General features: G+C 53.3%; 2 protein-coding genes across 10 annotated transcripts in view; one reads left to right on the top strand and one right to left on the bottom strand.

The window, feature by feature from the left end:
* Positions 1-16,532, top strand: part of LOC149350833 (thiamine-triphosphatase-like) — a 663,235-nt gene that overhangs the window by 28,492 nt on the left and 618,211 nt on the right. The gene's annotated exons all lie outside the window — the stretch shown is intronic.
* Positions 1-16,532, bottom strand: part of zfh2 (Zn finger homeodomain 2) — a 339,472-nt gene that overhangs the window by 73,994 nt on the left and 248,946 nt on the right. For 7 of the 9 annotated variants that reach the window (XM_089579993.1, XM_089579998.1, XM_089579994.1 and 4 more), the window contains one exon: positions 5,107-5,139. The exons of the other annotated variants lie outside the window; for them this stretch is intronic. The gene's annotated coding sequence lies outside the window, so the exon portion shown is untranslated. The remainder of the gene's footprint in view (positions 1-5,106; positions 5,140-16,532) is intronic. 9 annotated transcript variants of the gene reach the window in all.

The following is a 16,532-nucleotide window of genomic DNA, read 5'->3' as shown; positions in this document are numbered from 1 at the left end:
ACGACTCGCCGTCCCCTCCTCCTCGCCCTCGCGGCGACGGACGGACGGATGGACGGGAGCACGCACCGCAAAACACTCGCTCCCGATGCGCCAAATAATAACGCCGGGAGAGGGCACGCCAAAAGCGAACAACAAAGCCGAGGAAAAGGAGCAAATAAATTAAGCGCCGCCGCTGATGATGATGAGACGAGGGCCGGCCATCCCGGATACACTACAGGATCGTTTTGACGGGACTCGTCACTGTCATTAAAGCGCGCCAGAGGAGGAGGCGCGGGACGGGAAAGTGCGCGGCCATCGCAGAAACAAGTAATTAAACCGGCAGAGCCTTGAGACACCGCGGCGTAACACGTCGGCGCGCGAGGCGACCCTGGGGAGCGGATCCGGCCCGAGCGACCGCTGGATTTCTTCAGCACTGTTTCCGACGAAAGCGACGGGCACATCGGAAGTACCGACGCCGACGATTTGTTGCCGCAGCGAGGACGCACCGCCATCCGAACGTTCGCGCCGGGCACGCCCAAGATGCTCGCCAAAGCGCAAGCAGCTTTCTCGCCGCTACCGGAAACGCTCGCGCTCACTACGCCATCGTGCCGGTACTTGTGTGCGGAGAGGGTGAGCCAAAGAAAAGCGTGCGTCAGCCAGCCGTCGAAGCCGCCTCCTGAGAAAGCAAACAGGGCCCGAGTGCAGCATTCGCAGATCTCTGCGGCGGCACCAATCGGCGAGTCCGGTGGTGCGGAAACCGGGCGGCCAGCTGGCGCCTAGCCCCCGCCGAGGGGGCGCGGGCAGGCCAGCCTCATTTAGGCGTAATTAGAGAGGCTCGCCCTGCTCACGACCGGACGAGCAGCGGCCAAAGTACAGGTGGCCCCGATTTTTCCCGGGAAACAATAAGCCAGCGCGCGGCAGGAAGACACTGTCCGCGCTCGCCGAAGGGGGCCGCCGCGCACGAACGCGTTCGCCCGGCGACGAGTGGCCGCGTCCCGCTGCGCTTGCGTCGACACTTCCGCGCCACCACCACCGATCGCCGGAAAGAGACTGACCGCTACTCCGTTCCCCACAGCACAGCGAAAGGCCGTGGACGTGCGTGACGAACGAAGAGCGCGAGTGTGTTCGAGACTCGAAGTATGCCCGTCGTCGGCACCGATGCTGCAGATATAAATATTGCACAAACAACGGAAGTTGGCTAGTAAAGCGCGGATTCCGAAATTAGTACTTGTGTCAACACGGAATCGAGCTCGGCCACACTAGGGAGCAGCAAATGGTGCCTGAGGAAACCTCACACCTATGACGGCTCTACGATCAACTAATCGTAGGCGGCTACAGTCGGCACCACACGAAGGCCGCACCGAGGCGGTTTATGACACCGCACGCAGGTTAAATGTGTCGAATGCTCCTGGGCTTCTCATGGGCCATGCCACCTCTGACGATGGAGGCTTGAAAGCAAAACGCTCGTGGAACCAGCCGGACTGCCTGTGGCTGTGCTCTCCTCCTTTGCCGCTCCCTCCACACCCTATTCTGCACGGCCGGTTCAAGTTGCCTCCGCGAGGCGTCAAAACAACGCGCCGCCGGAGGATTGAGGAGGAAGGGGTGTGAAGCAGTCGGACCAGCGCCTGCAGCAAACTGCCCATGCAAACGAGAGGCACAGAGCGAAACCGCACACCGGCGGCGGGGGAACACGAGATGGGCCGATCGCTGGGACAGCCCGTTCCCACACGACATTCAGGTGACGCTCCGTCAACGGCGGCGGGCTTTCCCTCCTCCGCCCGGCAGACGCGACCCCTTCTCCGCCTCGCCGACTAGACTTTCTCCGCGGGCAATGTGCTTAGTCAAACAAGCTCGTTTATCACTCGCTCGGCGCACAGGCGCAATCCGGCGGCCCTGCCAGCCACGAGCAAGAACAGCAACTTCTTGATACACAACGCTTTGCCGGCAAACGCGCTTAGGGAGAACGACCAGTCGCCTTGCCAACCCTCGCAACGGCTGCGTGGAGCTAGAAAAAAGGAGAAAGAACGCCGACAACGTCACTGCTGAGTTTGACTACGCACGGTCAGCGCCATGGCTACACTCCACCAAACAGAATGCGCTGTGTATAACACGCACTGCGGCCCGATCAAGCTCATGCACCAGAAACGTGAATTTTTATAAACTCCGGCCAAAGCACAGCTCCGAACACTCAACGACCACCCTTTAAAACTGCCACTAGAACCGAGTGCCCCTATCCGTAGATATTCTCGGAGGTCACCACAGAGTCGGTCTTCGATCGCCGCGCAGCAGGGTGCAGCCGCCTTCGTCCGAACATATCTGAGTTGGGAACGAATTCCTCACGCCCAGTAACACATCTTCCCGCACTTCTTGCTTGGCGCCGGCGAAAAAAAATAAACGGAAGCGCCTAGTCACAGAACAAGAGACGTATCCGCTCCCCGCGATGATGTGTGTGCGGTGCCCAGCCGTTTCAGTCAGCTGACTAATGAACGTTTCACATATTCCGAGGCTGAGTCGCTCTTCTACTTCTTTCCCCCACCCCCCCTCTCCTTTCGTCCGTCTCACAATGGATATATGGGACTGCGAACCGAGCTCCTTCAGTGGGCGTTGATTGGCGCAGATGGCATGCATGCAGACAAGCGTCCACTCGGCCGGGGCCGGACTGTTAATAAAAATACCTCGCGTCTCGCAGCGTTCGTCAGCGCGGAGAGGGAAAAGGGTGTCAAAGACGACAAACGGCTCTGTCACAGCGACGCAATTTGTGCGACTTCCGCGGTGCGTTTCTTTCTGTCGCCTGCTTCTTTTGCGGCCGGGCGGGGGACCCGCAGCTGCGCCTCACGCTCCGCGAACGCGCCGATGACCAACTGGTCGCCGCAGGACACGTTTCGGAGAACGCAGCTGCGGCCCGCGACTGACCACGGCCACCCCGCGCCGCCGACGACATGGCCGCCACGAACGCCTGGCGCGCACAGCTCGGGGGCGCTGCTGCGGTCCACGAGACGGAGGATGAGGTAGCCGCCGCTAAAGCCCCCTTTCGTGAAACTTCGGCCCTCGGAGCTGAAAGCCGGCCATACCGACGAGAAGAAACGTACACTTTATCGAAACGTGTAGCCCCTGTATCAAACCTTGAATACGGTTCACCTGACTCAGGGTGGTTCTGACAAAGGAAGAGGGCAAAGAAGCAGCGTTCGGCTCGCATCAGCTACTCTACCCCTGACTCATCATTCAGCGACTTTTCCTTCGTTGAGACTTGCGTGCCTTTCGCCGGGACGCGCTTGGAGGAGAGTTTGGCGAGGGTTATCTGTCCACGGCAGGGAAAAGTCCGCGACTACAAGACACGCCTCATGATGGACATTTGTTGGTGTGACCAGAAAGCCTATTCAAAAGGAAAGGTTATCAAAAGCCAGCCACAATTTTCGTCGCCATATTGAACGAAACGGCAGTGTTTGTTTCACCTTCAACTTTGTTTCTAATGTTGTGCGAACACGAAGTCTGAGCTCTGAAATAAGAGTTATCTTATGTTTATCTCTTTTTACATCAACCGGACTGAATTTTCTGACAAGGATAGCGAACTGTATTTCAGTCCTGTCAAATTGGGAGATTAAGCCAGAGCGCCTGGAGAGAACTTTCACGCAATCCATCGCAGCTACCACGACAGAAATGTGTTTTTGAGTGTTACTTACAAAAAAAAAGAAAGGATTGTGATAGAAATGAGGATATGCTGCGTAACATCGATGCTCTGACAAGCACAACAACCTTACAACTCGCAGCACATTCCCACTGTTTTTGCGGTCGCCATGCTGCTAGCAATTTTTATCTTTCAACCACCACAACATTAAAGCTTGCGGCAACATCGTTGAAGATGCGACGTCCAGTGACATATTGGCATCTGCCGTCAAGTTTCGCAGGATAGAGTTCTTGACGGACACACTGTAATATGCAACATCAGATTTCTGAAAGGCTGAGCGCCACACATATTAGGTATCTTCCTTGACCACAATGACCTGAGCGAAAAGGGCGTTTATATCAGCGAGAAATTTACCCATGAGAAGAGTTACCCATGAATTCATCCCTTGCTTCATACCTAACCTCTCACCGATAGCCGACACTCGGCGATCACCAGAGAACTACCGCGTTCAGTCCCGCAGCGGTGGCGTGGCGAAACTCGTTCTAAAATCGGTCATATTTGCCCGTTCTCAACGTGCCTTTTTAGTTTCTGAAACAGCGAAATGATATGAAACTGAACACTGATTTTAACGATACACCGGAGTACAATACTGAAACTTACTTCTGCAGAGTTAGCCTATTCTTTTACGAAAGAAACGAGCGATAGGAAGATATGAGTAAGAGGCAACGACATTCTATTATTATCATTCTTGAATTGATGTAGAAGCTGGACTCTCGGATAGCCTCAAATAGGAAACTGCTGCTCGCCTCAAAAGATACACGTTCATTTGCATTGTACAGCTTGGATATAAAGCCACGCCGCAATGCAACGCTACACTCGACACAGAAGAGATATACAAACATCAGTAGGCACACTAGCACGCGCCACTGCGATGTGTTACCCCGTGCAAAACCACGTCTCCGAAACCATGCATATTCTGATGCGAGAGCACCCCTCGTCCTTTACATGCGAACTAGTCATGGCTGCGTTTCGGGCGCGGCTGCACACCTCGAGTGATCACGCGAACTTCAGCTCAGAAACCTTTAAACGAAAGCAAAGTGATCCCCTTGAGAGCGAATAAGCGCTGTGTTTTCGTACTTAGTCGTTATTAACGCTCCTAAGTACGAAAATGAGCACTGAGCATTCAGTGTGCAAGTACCACCGCGTTAACATGAAACGCGAACAGAGCTAAAGATTCGCTTTAGCATACGCTGCCTGAAACACGGCGTCCAAAAAGGCCGACGAAAGCACACCCAAAGGAAAGGGCTCTGAAGCCAGGTGCGCAATAAAAAAAAAATCAAAAATAAGATAAGCATCCAAATGGCAAACTAAATCGTTCCTGCATTTTTCGTTCGCGCTTCATTTTACCGCGTTAGCAGAACAGGCGCTCAGTTCCCGATCAACAACGGGGACAAGGCAAGCGCCTGTTAAGGTCACGGAGAATCAAAATGGCGTACACTCACCTAGCATGTTGAGAAGGCTTCAAGAGACTGCACCTGCAGAAAGAACCAGATAAAGAGCGTTCAGTTCAGCTGAAACAACATGCGCGCGCAAAGCTGGACGATCTGCACGACTACCATGGTCAACAATGGATAACTCTGATGGCGGGCTCATGTTTGCAACTGCTCACGTTTTTCAAGTCTGATTACTCGCGTCATAGCTGCTCCGATGCAATGGCGGCACATTCTTGAATGCACTGGGCGGGAGGAGTGCTTGCCTTGAACGTCACTGCATGCGTACAAAACCGGCACTTGATGCCTGTCTGAACGGACAGCTTTTTTTTCGTGCCTGCCCGTCCCTTCGCAACCAGGTCATCGCCCCATTCAGATCAGCAACTGAGAGCTGCTGTTGCAAACCAATTCTTTTCAGAATTTGAGATTACTTCCAAGTCGCCTACCCGACTCAGCCTACAATTTTATAAGGCAAGCATTGATGCTCAGATAATTGACAAAACTAACGCTCTTTGAAGCATAAAGCCTGCACATAGCAAAAAGGACGATAACCGTTGATGCGGCACCTTCGCTGCGACATAAGCAATGCATTTTTCTTCTCCTCCAGGGTTCATGAACTACCGAGACGAAGCGGGTGACGTGGCGGCTGGTTTTTGTGCCTTTGTTGCGTTGTCATCACAGCTTATGGCTGAAATTCGAATTGGCACGCAACTTAAAAGAGAGTTTTAACTCGAAATACCTCATTGCGCTTTCTGGTTGCAAAAAGAGCACGCGAAATTAGATAGGCGTTTAAAACAGCACGCCAGAATTCGTTAAGCTTGAAATGAAGTAGTCTGTGTGTACCTAGGAAAGCAACATCCCCCTGACGATATCGGCACAAAGTTTCATTAAACCAGGCCATACCATATCGTTGTCTACAGCTACCAGAGGAGGCGAAAAATCGCTCTTTTACTTTGGGAACGGCTAGACTAGTTAAACGGAAGAATCTACGCTCTGATTGGGTAAACGGGAATGTCGCGCACAAAAGCCGCGTACGCGACCTGTGCTCGATTCAAAATTTTGCCGCCAAATCTGAAAAAAAAAAAAAAAAACTCGCAGGTGCCTATGACTGTTGTTGAAAAAAAAAATGACAGAAAAAGAGAGAAACGAACTCGGTGCTCGTGAAAGACGCGAAAAAAAAAAACGAAAAGAAATATCGCGCGGCTATACACAATTCGCTGCCAGGAGCAAGCCCCGAGTTCTCTGAAGTTTCCGACGAGACAGCAGCGTTGTGGAAACCGGCGACAGTGGCATGTTTATAGACTCGTGGTGGGGCCTGCGACGCCCGGCGCCGCCCAATCAGGCGCCATCGCAGCTAAATAACGCCAGAAAAGAAGGAGAAATAGAGAGAAGGCTCCACCTACGATTCCATTTCCTCATCTCGTGGAGAACGGGAACGGCGGCGTCGGCGTGGCGTATGCGCCTCGTAGGCGTCTTTTGATAACCTCCGAGGCTCCTTCTCCCTCTCTTCCCGTTTTATCGCAGACCTGATGGAGTATCACATCTGATTCGCATAACAAACGTGTGCCGAGCACAAGCGAACAGAGCGGCTCTACGGCACACCGACCAGTTGCGAATATACAGCTTAGCACGAAAAGCGACAAAGTAGCGAGAGCGACGTCCCCCGATGCACTGCTGCATCCTGAAACAGATCGCGAAAGCGCGCGCGAGTGGTATTTCGTTTTTCCGCCGATTCTAAGGCCCGATTACAGTGGAGAAACAAAGGGAAAAAAAGCTACAGAAAATGAAACACCGGTGGAAAATTGCGATATCGCCGCTATTTTTTTAAAGGACAACGCTCAGTCCTTCGTATGCATCTTGCGAAAAAGCGCCGAGCAACAGATTCCGCGAGTCTGAAAGTTCTTGACAGACGTCGGTATGCTAACGAGAGTGCGAATTGTGAGTGCACATGTCAATGGACGACCGACACTGCTCCCTGACGGACACCTCTCGAATAAGAAGCATAAAACAAGATACCGCTGATTTCGCACGGCCTCTCAGTCAGATATGACAACGCTTTGAAAATTAAGTAAGCGCCGAGCACAGACACCAGCATGAAATGCGAGCAGTCAAAATTCTCCATCATCGAATGCGCAAGGGCTTAGCAGGAAGGGGGGGGGGGGGGGGGGGGGTGATACTTATCGGTACGGTATAGTAAGTGAGGTTTATCGTCCCAAAGGTGCACATGGGCTATGACGCACGCATCAGTGGAGGGCTCCGGATTAATTTTAACAGCCCTAGGATTCTTCAACCTGCACTGACATCGCGCAGTACACGAGCATTCATGCATTTTGAATTTCGCCTGCATTCAAAAGCGGCCGTCGCAGCCAGGATTCGATCCCACATCCTTGTGCAGAGCATCCGAACGTCATAGCCAGTAAGCCACCGCAGCAGGTAAGGTTACACATCCTTTACCGAAATTCATGCATAGTCAGACGTAGGCGAAGCACCTTTACACGAACACCTGTAAGAAAACAAGCAGAAACTTGAGCGAAGGCGTTTTTAGACACACAAATATGCCTCGAGATCGTCTGATCTCTCACGAATGAACCACTGCGGAAGGAGCCAAATACAGGCTGATCTTATACTTTTCATGGCCGCGCTGAAAACGACGTCGGTTATTTGCGAAAGCCGCGAAAACTGCTCGCTCTCAGGCGTTTATTTCTCTTATATTCTTTAGGACGCTGTCACAACTAAATAACGAAAGGCCGAGAACATTTGGCTTTCGCAAGGGAAGAAGTGGCGAAAGAGTATCAAACACGTGCTGATTGCGCAAAAGCCCGCTTATGTAATTGTTTCAAAGCTCTGCGAAAATCCTGATGAAGAACAAACACTCCGCTGCTAAGCCTAACTGCCATATGCCGCTGCACAAAGCTCAAGTTTTCCTACAAAAGCCGCGCCGGCGTTCTGTTAATGTCAAGGGCTAGTCCCTAGCAAGGTCTCGCGCGGCGCCGATACGGGAACGAACTCGACTGTTATAGGTAGTCCACACGCGCGGTTGGACTGCAAGAGGACTGCATCCTTACTAGATATAGCGGAAATCAACAGCTAAGGCGTGCTCACACACAAGTGCATCGGTCGTACTACAGACAAGCCCCGACCAATAGCGCCCCGACCAATTTTCGTCGGTTAAATTGTTAGCACAGGTGGAACGCTGTGGCCGAACTCCCTGCCTTCGTACATGCCAGTAGAGGAGCACGGGAAACACGATGACTACCAGCAATAACAGGCATCAATTGCGCTAAAATATTCCTGGCTGCCGCATGAAACCATACAGATGATCTTTGAGGACTGAGCAATACGTCAGCACGGCGCGGCGTTGGTAAATCGTAAGGTCAACGTACAGACAGACCCGCGGCCGATCCCAGCACGTTTTCTTTCGAAAGAACAGCGTTGCTAGCGCCCCCCTCTCTTCCCCCTCCGAGAGCTTACACCACCATGGTGTGCATGCACTGCCGACAGCGCGCGTCAGACAAGACAGCAGAGCCGCTCGAGGCCTCGCTCGGCTCCCACCTCAAGCGTCAAGAGAGTTGCGGGGTCCACGACGCTCTCCTCCCGCCAGTAGTGCTCACAGACGGACGCTGGCTACCGGCAGCCTTGTCATCAGGAAAACCGCCACCATTTTTCACAACGCTTTGCAGGCTCGCCTGGTGGGGGGCGAGAGTAGTCCCCCTCGCCGCAGATGCGAACACAGGAGAGTGAGAAAGAAGGCAGGAAACCCTCCTCAATCGGAGAACCCTACCCACGGCACCTTCTCCAAATGGCAGACCCCCCTCCCCACTCCCCGAAGAAGCGCTCCACGCGAATCGGCAGTGGTGGCGAAGGCTGGCGAGAACGCCGCGACCAAGGTCACCCCCGCGCCCGCATGCTGATCGGGGAAGGCACGGAAAGGCGGCCGTAATTATTGCTCGGGGAGCTAATTACAAAGCTTTAATCCCTGGAAGAAAAGGAGAAGGGGGTCCAGACAGAGAAGGGGCCCCGCTGCGGGTCGTCCCAGTGACAGCCGTCCGCCGGCGGTCGTCCCACTCGGCGACGATGCCCTCCCCCTGCCGCGTTTTCGCGGAGGAGCTCCCCGCGCGCGCAGTGTTTGTCTCGAAAACGCTCGAGGCTGCACAAAGAGACGATCCCCAGAACGCGGCCGGGCGAGCAGGATTCACGCTGCCATGGCCTTGAGGTGGCTAAAGGACGCATGACAGCGATAAAAAGGGAGACGCGCAGGGGAAGACAAAGGAGGGGACGGGCACCCCCGCCGCAGCGCTCAAAAGAAACAAAGAGGCCATGTCGCATAGCGCCCGGTCCCCGGAAGAGATTTGCCATTGTTCCTGGTCTGTTTTGCAGACGGAAGCGCTCAGGAGTGCACTCAAGCACCGTCGACCACAGTGAGACCCTTTTCTTCTTCTCTGCCCCGCCCGCTTTCGCGTTCTGCGTACGCCATTAGGCTTTGCAGATGGGAGACCAGGGCTACGAGAGGAGACAAATCCGCGAGGCGAAGACAATTTTGGAGACACCCCCAACTTCCAGTAATTGTTCTTCGAAGCCCGGGCGGAGTAATGGCCACGAGGTCCCTGGAAAATGCGCTCTCACCACAGCGCCTCTGAAAAGCCCCGGTGTTCGACGCGAAGCCAGATGGCCTTTGTTACTTCGGGACAGGCACGCACGCTGCCCCTCCGCCGCAGCCTAGGCAGCATTCCTGGTATACAAGAAAGTAGCCAAGATCCCTAACTACAAGCAGCCTTCTTTTTTCTTCTTTGCAGAGTAAAAAAAAAAAAAGGATAAGCCTGTAAATAAGCTTTAAGGCGTGACGGTGGCATTCCGGTATGTCACCGTCACCGGTGAACACGTGGACGACAGAACAATGGAGGCGCAAGCTCAGAGTAAAGAGGCAAGCTCCCCAAGCACGGACACCTGAGTTTGCTACTGTTCCTCTCCTACCTTCGCTAGTCTCGGTGAAAGGCACGCACACATCATGCTACTCAAGCATACAGCCAGTCCCCTCGCGGCATCAGTTCGTTTTCCACGGTGTTTCTCCAGATCTAGCTTGCAGATTCCAAGTCAAGCTGTATTCCACAAAATGCTGCTTATTACATTTCCTCGCAGTCGACGGCATTAACGTTTCAGCGTTCCCTTCCAGCCTCCCCAGCGTCTCATCGGAAACAAAGGAAAAAGGTACAGGAGGCAGTGCATTCGCTAAACAATGCTCGCTACACAGCTGCTTTTTCTACACATTCGCCAGTATAAGCAGGTGCTGAGAAGACAAGATAGTGAATATGGGACGGGGTGAGGAGGTGGCGCATTTGAAGCAGAGTTCTGCCCAAAACACGCATACAGAAGAAAGCGCGCCTAAACTACACTATAGGCTTCACAGCCGGCCACGTTCGAAGCCGAACACCGCAGGGGCAGCCTGAACGGTCTGCCTTCAGTCGAACAATGAGGCCGGGTGCTAGCAGAGGTAGTTATCTTCCTCCCGCAATATCAGCCTCTCACCAACGCTCCACCCGTGTACCGTAGCTAAAGACGGCCCCGGGAGGCAGCCCGCGTTCGCAGAATCCTCTCAAGCGTAGCACCGACGACAAGCGAACATGCGCCCGGGCGCGACCGAAGACGGCCAGGACGCACGGGAAGCAGCGCCTCCCATTGTTGCCGGCCCGCGGCAAGCAAGCGCGCGCGAGAAGCCGCAGCCGGTCGCTGAGCGCCGCCGCCAGATATCATCGCGGCGGCGCTTCGATCACAGGACCCGATAAGCAGGCAGCGCAGCCGGCGCCCACACGCCGCCGGGTTCGACCTAGCAAAAATGAAGAAAGGAAAATGAACGGCGGCTACTCAAGGGAGGAAGAGAAGAGAGAACAAAACAAAAGAACGCAGAGATAACGGAAGCGAGCGAACAGTTCCTAAAGCACGACTCAGCGGAGGTGCGCGCGTACTGGCCCGTACGAACAACTTGCCGTGGCGTCACCTGCAAATGCCGCACACATCAGACGTGATCACCGCCCTCCCCGCAGCACAGGCGTCCCCGCCGCCCCTCACGCGCATGCAAGTCCGACTCCTCTCCCCTCCTCCTTCCCTTCTCCTCTTAGCGTGTCGCTCCGTCGCCTCCCGGTGTCACTGCAGCGGTGCACGGCGCCGCGCATGAAAGAAACACACACACAAGCGATAAGCGCGAAAATGAGCCCCAATTACGCCCCGAACGCACTCTTTACGCGCTGTCGGCGCGACAAAATGGTAATCAGTGCCAGGCACGTTCCCGGCGTGGAAGCTGGACGCCGCGCACAGATACGGCGCCGCACACGACAGCCCGCATCGCGCGTGTCCGGAACCGGCGCTGTCAACGGCAAATAAGTGATACGGACACGGCGCTCCTGCCCGCGCACCAGGGCGATTTCGCTTTGGCGCGATCCCTCGACGAACGGCGCACCTGCAGAAGCCTACATTTGCAGGGACTTCGATTAGCGACGAGGAAATAGCGTGGAGACCGCAGTAAAGTGAAAGTGCAGGAAACTGAGTAAAGAAATGGATTCGACGAGTTCACAATTTCCCACGGCACAACGCCTACTTATAGAAGACCAGCGAGATGCAACGTGTCAAGAAAATGCGATAAATCAGCTAACACGTGCAGAAGGCATCATGTAAAAATAAAAAAAGACGACGTCCTAAAAAGGGGAAAAAATAAAATAATTTGTACCTAGGACGTCACGCCACTGGCTGCAGACAAAAGATGGTTCAGTAACAAAGGAATCGAGCCTTTGCTGAGAAAAATCAAATATGCCTTATGCCGCGATAAAGTAGCAAATTAAAATAAAAATAAAAACGGCGCCTGATCATACGCGGAGAAACATAACTGCGCTAAAGATCCCAGGTGGCTGAACGCTAAACTAAGCGACGACAAAGAGTCGCGGCAAAGTGCACGGAAAAGCGTACAGGCGTCAACGCGTGCGCGCGTTCACTGCGCAGCGCAGGTTTGATGGAGCGCCATCAGCCGTTTTTTTTTTTTTTTTTTTTTTTTTTGGGGGGGGGGGGGTACTTGTACGTTTGTTAGCACATTAGTTATGTTAGATTTTATCTTGCATAAGAAATGGAATATCGCACTTAAGCACGGGGCTAAAAAATGCGTGCCTTGCTCGGTTAGACAATCGTCAGCGTTTTAAAAATGGCACTTAGATTAAAATGCCTGCATTTCTCTAAAGTTTCGAAACGACTGAGGAGACTGCTAGCGTCCCCTCTGCAGGGAGTAAGCTGGGATCAAAGGGTATTTTTTCTTGACAAAACCATGACAAATGCTTGTACATTGCGAAACAAAAGATGGGGTGATTTTAGAAGCTTCAAGTCTCGTTTGTGCTAGGGCTGGATAACACAAACGGTCTCATGCGGTTAAGGAATCTGAATAGTAACCCAGCCCATGTGATGATTGGCTTCGTTTTGTGGCAATTAGCGTCCCAATAATATCGGCCACCTGGGGTTCTTTAACGGGCACTGACATCGCACAGTACATGGGCCTCGAGCATTTCGCTTCCATCGCAATGCGACCGCCGTGGCCGGAATCGAACCCACGTCTTCTGGTCAGCAGTCTAGCACCATAACCACACGCCACCACGGCGGCTTGCATGTCACGAAGAAAGCACTGAATTATTCTAAGTGGTGAAGCATTTCCCTAAGTGCTGACTTAGCGACAGTTTCGTTTGCTCTTTTACAGTGGCACTTATCGGTGACCGCAGCTCAACGTCGCAGCTTCTTTCATTTTTGCCTATGAAAAAGCGGGAACGGACATCGGCTGCAAGAGAGAGGTCTATATCGTGCGCCCAACCTTATCAAAGAACGCTTCCTTGGGGCCTATAGCGAATCGCAGCATGTGAAACCACCAGAAAGCAATCGATTCTTTTCTTATTTGATGCTGTAACCTGGCCTATGGAGGACGCCGCAGTGGTGGGATGATTTTGACGACGCGAGGCTCTCTAAGGTGCGCCGAAATATAAGTACACAACCATGTCTGCATTTTGGTCCCTATTGAAATATGGCCGCTGCGGCTAGGTGTTCAACCCACGAGGTTATGCTCACCAGAAGAACGTCACAGCCACCCAGCAACCGTGGGAGATATTTAAATCAGGAAGCAGCGTGTGTATTGCTAAAGTCACGCAGTGCTCCTCACACCTACCTATGCCAAAGGAGATAGATACACTAGCAGACGACCAGCCCACGCGCAAGTGAAGCCTAACCTAACATAACCAAGCACAGAGTGCCCTGGCCTTAGCCTGCGTCTTGCTGTTCTAAAGTGCTCAGTCTTTGCTAGTAACCAGCACAGGTGTCAGGTGAGTCGAATGAACGGAAACGAGGCATCTCAGTTCGAGGTAATTCGCATAAGCATTCTCCAAGTAAAACACGGACGCGCATTTTGGCTAGGTGACGTCGCAGTCTTGAGCTCAAGAGCGTGCATGCGGAGATGTATACTAATACGCGTTGGGCACTGGCAAAGCACACCAGCCGGGATATGCTCCCGAGACCGACACACAAGTATATGCTCAGAATATGTCAAGGTATCACGGCATTTGGCTGGCTTCCCAAGCTAAGTGCTTGCAGATTAGTCGAGAGGCTGCGTCAGTTTGTTCACAGGAGGTGAGAAGCGGCAGCTAAGTTCTTGTTCGATATCTTTAATCGCAAAACAAGAGAGTGACAGGATTCCGCATCGCCATACGACCCCGTGTCCACTTCAGTGATGGGGCATCAGGCTGGGGACTTTACGTTAAACGGTACACGCCAATCGGCGTAGCTATGCATTTATGCAGGAAAAAGATAGTATGCTCAAATCTACGAGGCAGGCGAAAACTGTCCTGCAATGAACATGAAGCATTCCATGAAATCCTCTACCACTGTTTACACCGGTACCGCGCCAGCTGCCTAGCATAACGCCAAGTACGTTCAAAAACGCTTTCTTAAAGCTTTGGCGTCGCACTTTTGGCAACTACATGAGCGCAAAAATATGGTAGTAAAATTTCTGGACGTTGACAAAGAATATGCAGAAAAAAATAGCAAAAAAGAAGAGGACAGGGGGGGGGGGGGGGGCATTTTTATTTTTCAGTAGAGGGTGCAGAAAAATAACCAAGCGCTTATCAGCTCTCATCTGCCACAATTGTGGCCACATGACCGTGCGAATGAAAACGGCTCAGTGAGACTCAGCGACGTAACTTGTTGCCAATAGCGAAATGTGCTAGGTTGCGGTTTGTTACGGAGCAGCCTATTCAGTCTATTTTTGTCTCCATTTGATACTGTAATTTCTACCCAGCAACAAAATTATGTTTCACAAAGTAACCAGTTAATGCAACCATAGATGAAAGACAGTATTCTGCGCTTCTGCTCCCACCTCAAAATTCTGAGACCTGCCTGCGCATATCGCGTAATTAGTGTAGCGGAATCGCCTGCCAAAAAACAAGAGGAGGCCGCAATGCAGAAATTTATGTCGGAAATGTCACGTCAAACGTGCTCGATGCAGCAGCGTGCAGTGTAGCTCAATACCAAAGACTGAGTCTAAAAATTTCACGTGACATCACGGGCGCCATCTTTGGGTACAGTGGCTAGCTTCCACAGTGTACGGGAACCGGTTGGCGATGGGCGGATTAACAAAACGCCGAGGCTTTCGATACACTTTCCGCACCCAAAGATGGCGGCCGCTATGACGTCGGTGAAAACTATAAAAACTGTACACGTAGTAGTCTCACGCACGCAGTAATCAATTTTACAGCCGAATACTGAGTGGCAAGCATAAATCGCTACGCTCGAATTCACATTACGTGCAGGAACGATAAGTCTGGCTAAAGACGACATGTGGCAGTCATAGCCTGGCAACCAGCAGCTGCCGTCTTCTCTTCTCCTCCGCATCCTCCTCCTTTTCCCCAGGTGCCGCTGTTCTCCAATACTTGTTTGTATCCATAATGGCCATTCGCCACACCTGAAGGGAATCGCCTCTGAAGTCAAATATCAACTTACTTAATGCAGCTGAGCAAAGCAAAAGAAGAAAAAATATGGAGAAGGACGGCTAGGCAAGAAAACCGCGAGGTCTGTGCACGCGCTGGCAATGGCGAACGGACTAAGCCCATCGCGTCGCTCGTTCGAAGCACTCAAGGTCGGGTCCATCAGGTACACGAGCTCGTAAATACAGAAAGAAAAAAGACACGGCGAGAGAAAAGCGGCAAGACGAGGCGCGTACGCGGCCGGCACAGCCAGCTCGCCGGGAGAGCTGGGTGTGCCTGGAAATGACTGCAGACGGAGCGAGGAAGAGAAGGGCTAGTCACGGGGCAGGAAGGCGACTGACCGCGTGTGCCTAGCGGGAGTCCGCAATCCAATGGAAAAGCGGAAGGGAGCGCTAACAGAGCGCGGGGGTAAGGCGGCAACGGGGAGGGGGGAGCGGCCATCTGTCACTCGGAGTTGGTGCCCCGCCGCGGCAACCCAAGCCCGCACATGCAGGCCGGAGCTCCCCGCGCGGGGAACGGTGCGGGCGACTCGGGGCGCCCTCACGCCAACGCGCGCAGTGGCCAGAGCGCCGAAATGCGTCACCATGACCATAGTTGCGCTGAGCGCGCGTGCACGCACCACGGAAGCACGATGAAAACCATTCACGAGCGGCGTTCGGTGCCCCAGCCATGCTCCGCAGGAAGAGGGCACCCGGCGCAGCTCGGATGGGTGAGTTGGGTTGCCGAAGTGCCAAAACGCTGCAGGTAGCTGGCGTGGGCCTGGGGGGCCAGTATTCAGGGACGAGGTGAATTAACGTTGTGACGGATACCGTAATGAAATAATCAGCAATAAATATTCAGATGAAAACTACACATTCGTGAAGTGACCTTCCCCTAAAGTCAGCCTGCCTCTTTATTGTCCGCCTACGGGTGCTCCAAAGACTGTTATTTGTAAGTTTATTTAGGGCGGCTCCAGCTCACAGAATATCGCTTCACCCACCAGCATCCGCCGATGTGCACACACGGCCGAACTCTCTACAGTGAGCACAAGCATCCAGAGCCTTGCCTCTCCCTGAAGTGCCCGAATTTACAGCACGGTACCAATAACGCACTGGGTACGTCCCACACGGTGTCATCCTATGATACGACAGCGGCACGAAACGGCGCGTTACTACACACCTAGACGCTGAAGTCCGATTTCACAACACTGGATGTGGGGGCGCCCTCCTTCAATAGTTCCCTCTCAAGGCGGCGGCATGGGATCCTTGGAGCTGGAACCGTCAGCTGCTGATGCGGCGTCGCGATCGCGAACGAGGAATCACCCCGGGGATGAAGTTCTACGAACTTGGGACTGCGGTATGGAGGGGCGCGCGGTGTTGCAACGAGGGACGATGCAAGCGCGAAAGGCGAGCCTGGCTCGGCGGCGCCTCTGGACAGTGACACATCCGGCCAGGCGTTTCAAGC

The sequence above is a fragment of the Amblyomma mixtum genome, chromosome 3 (genome assembly GCF_055824585.1).
Source record: "Amblyomma mixtum isolate Tamu chromosome 3, ASM5582458v1, whole genome shotgun sequence".
In the NCBI taxonomy this organism is placed as follows: domain Eukaryota; kingdom Metazoa; phylum Arthropoda; class Arachnida; order Ixodida; family Ixodidae; genus Amblyomma; species Amblyomma mixtum.
This window is presented reverse-complemented; position numbering and strand designations above follow the sequence as displayed.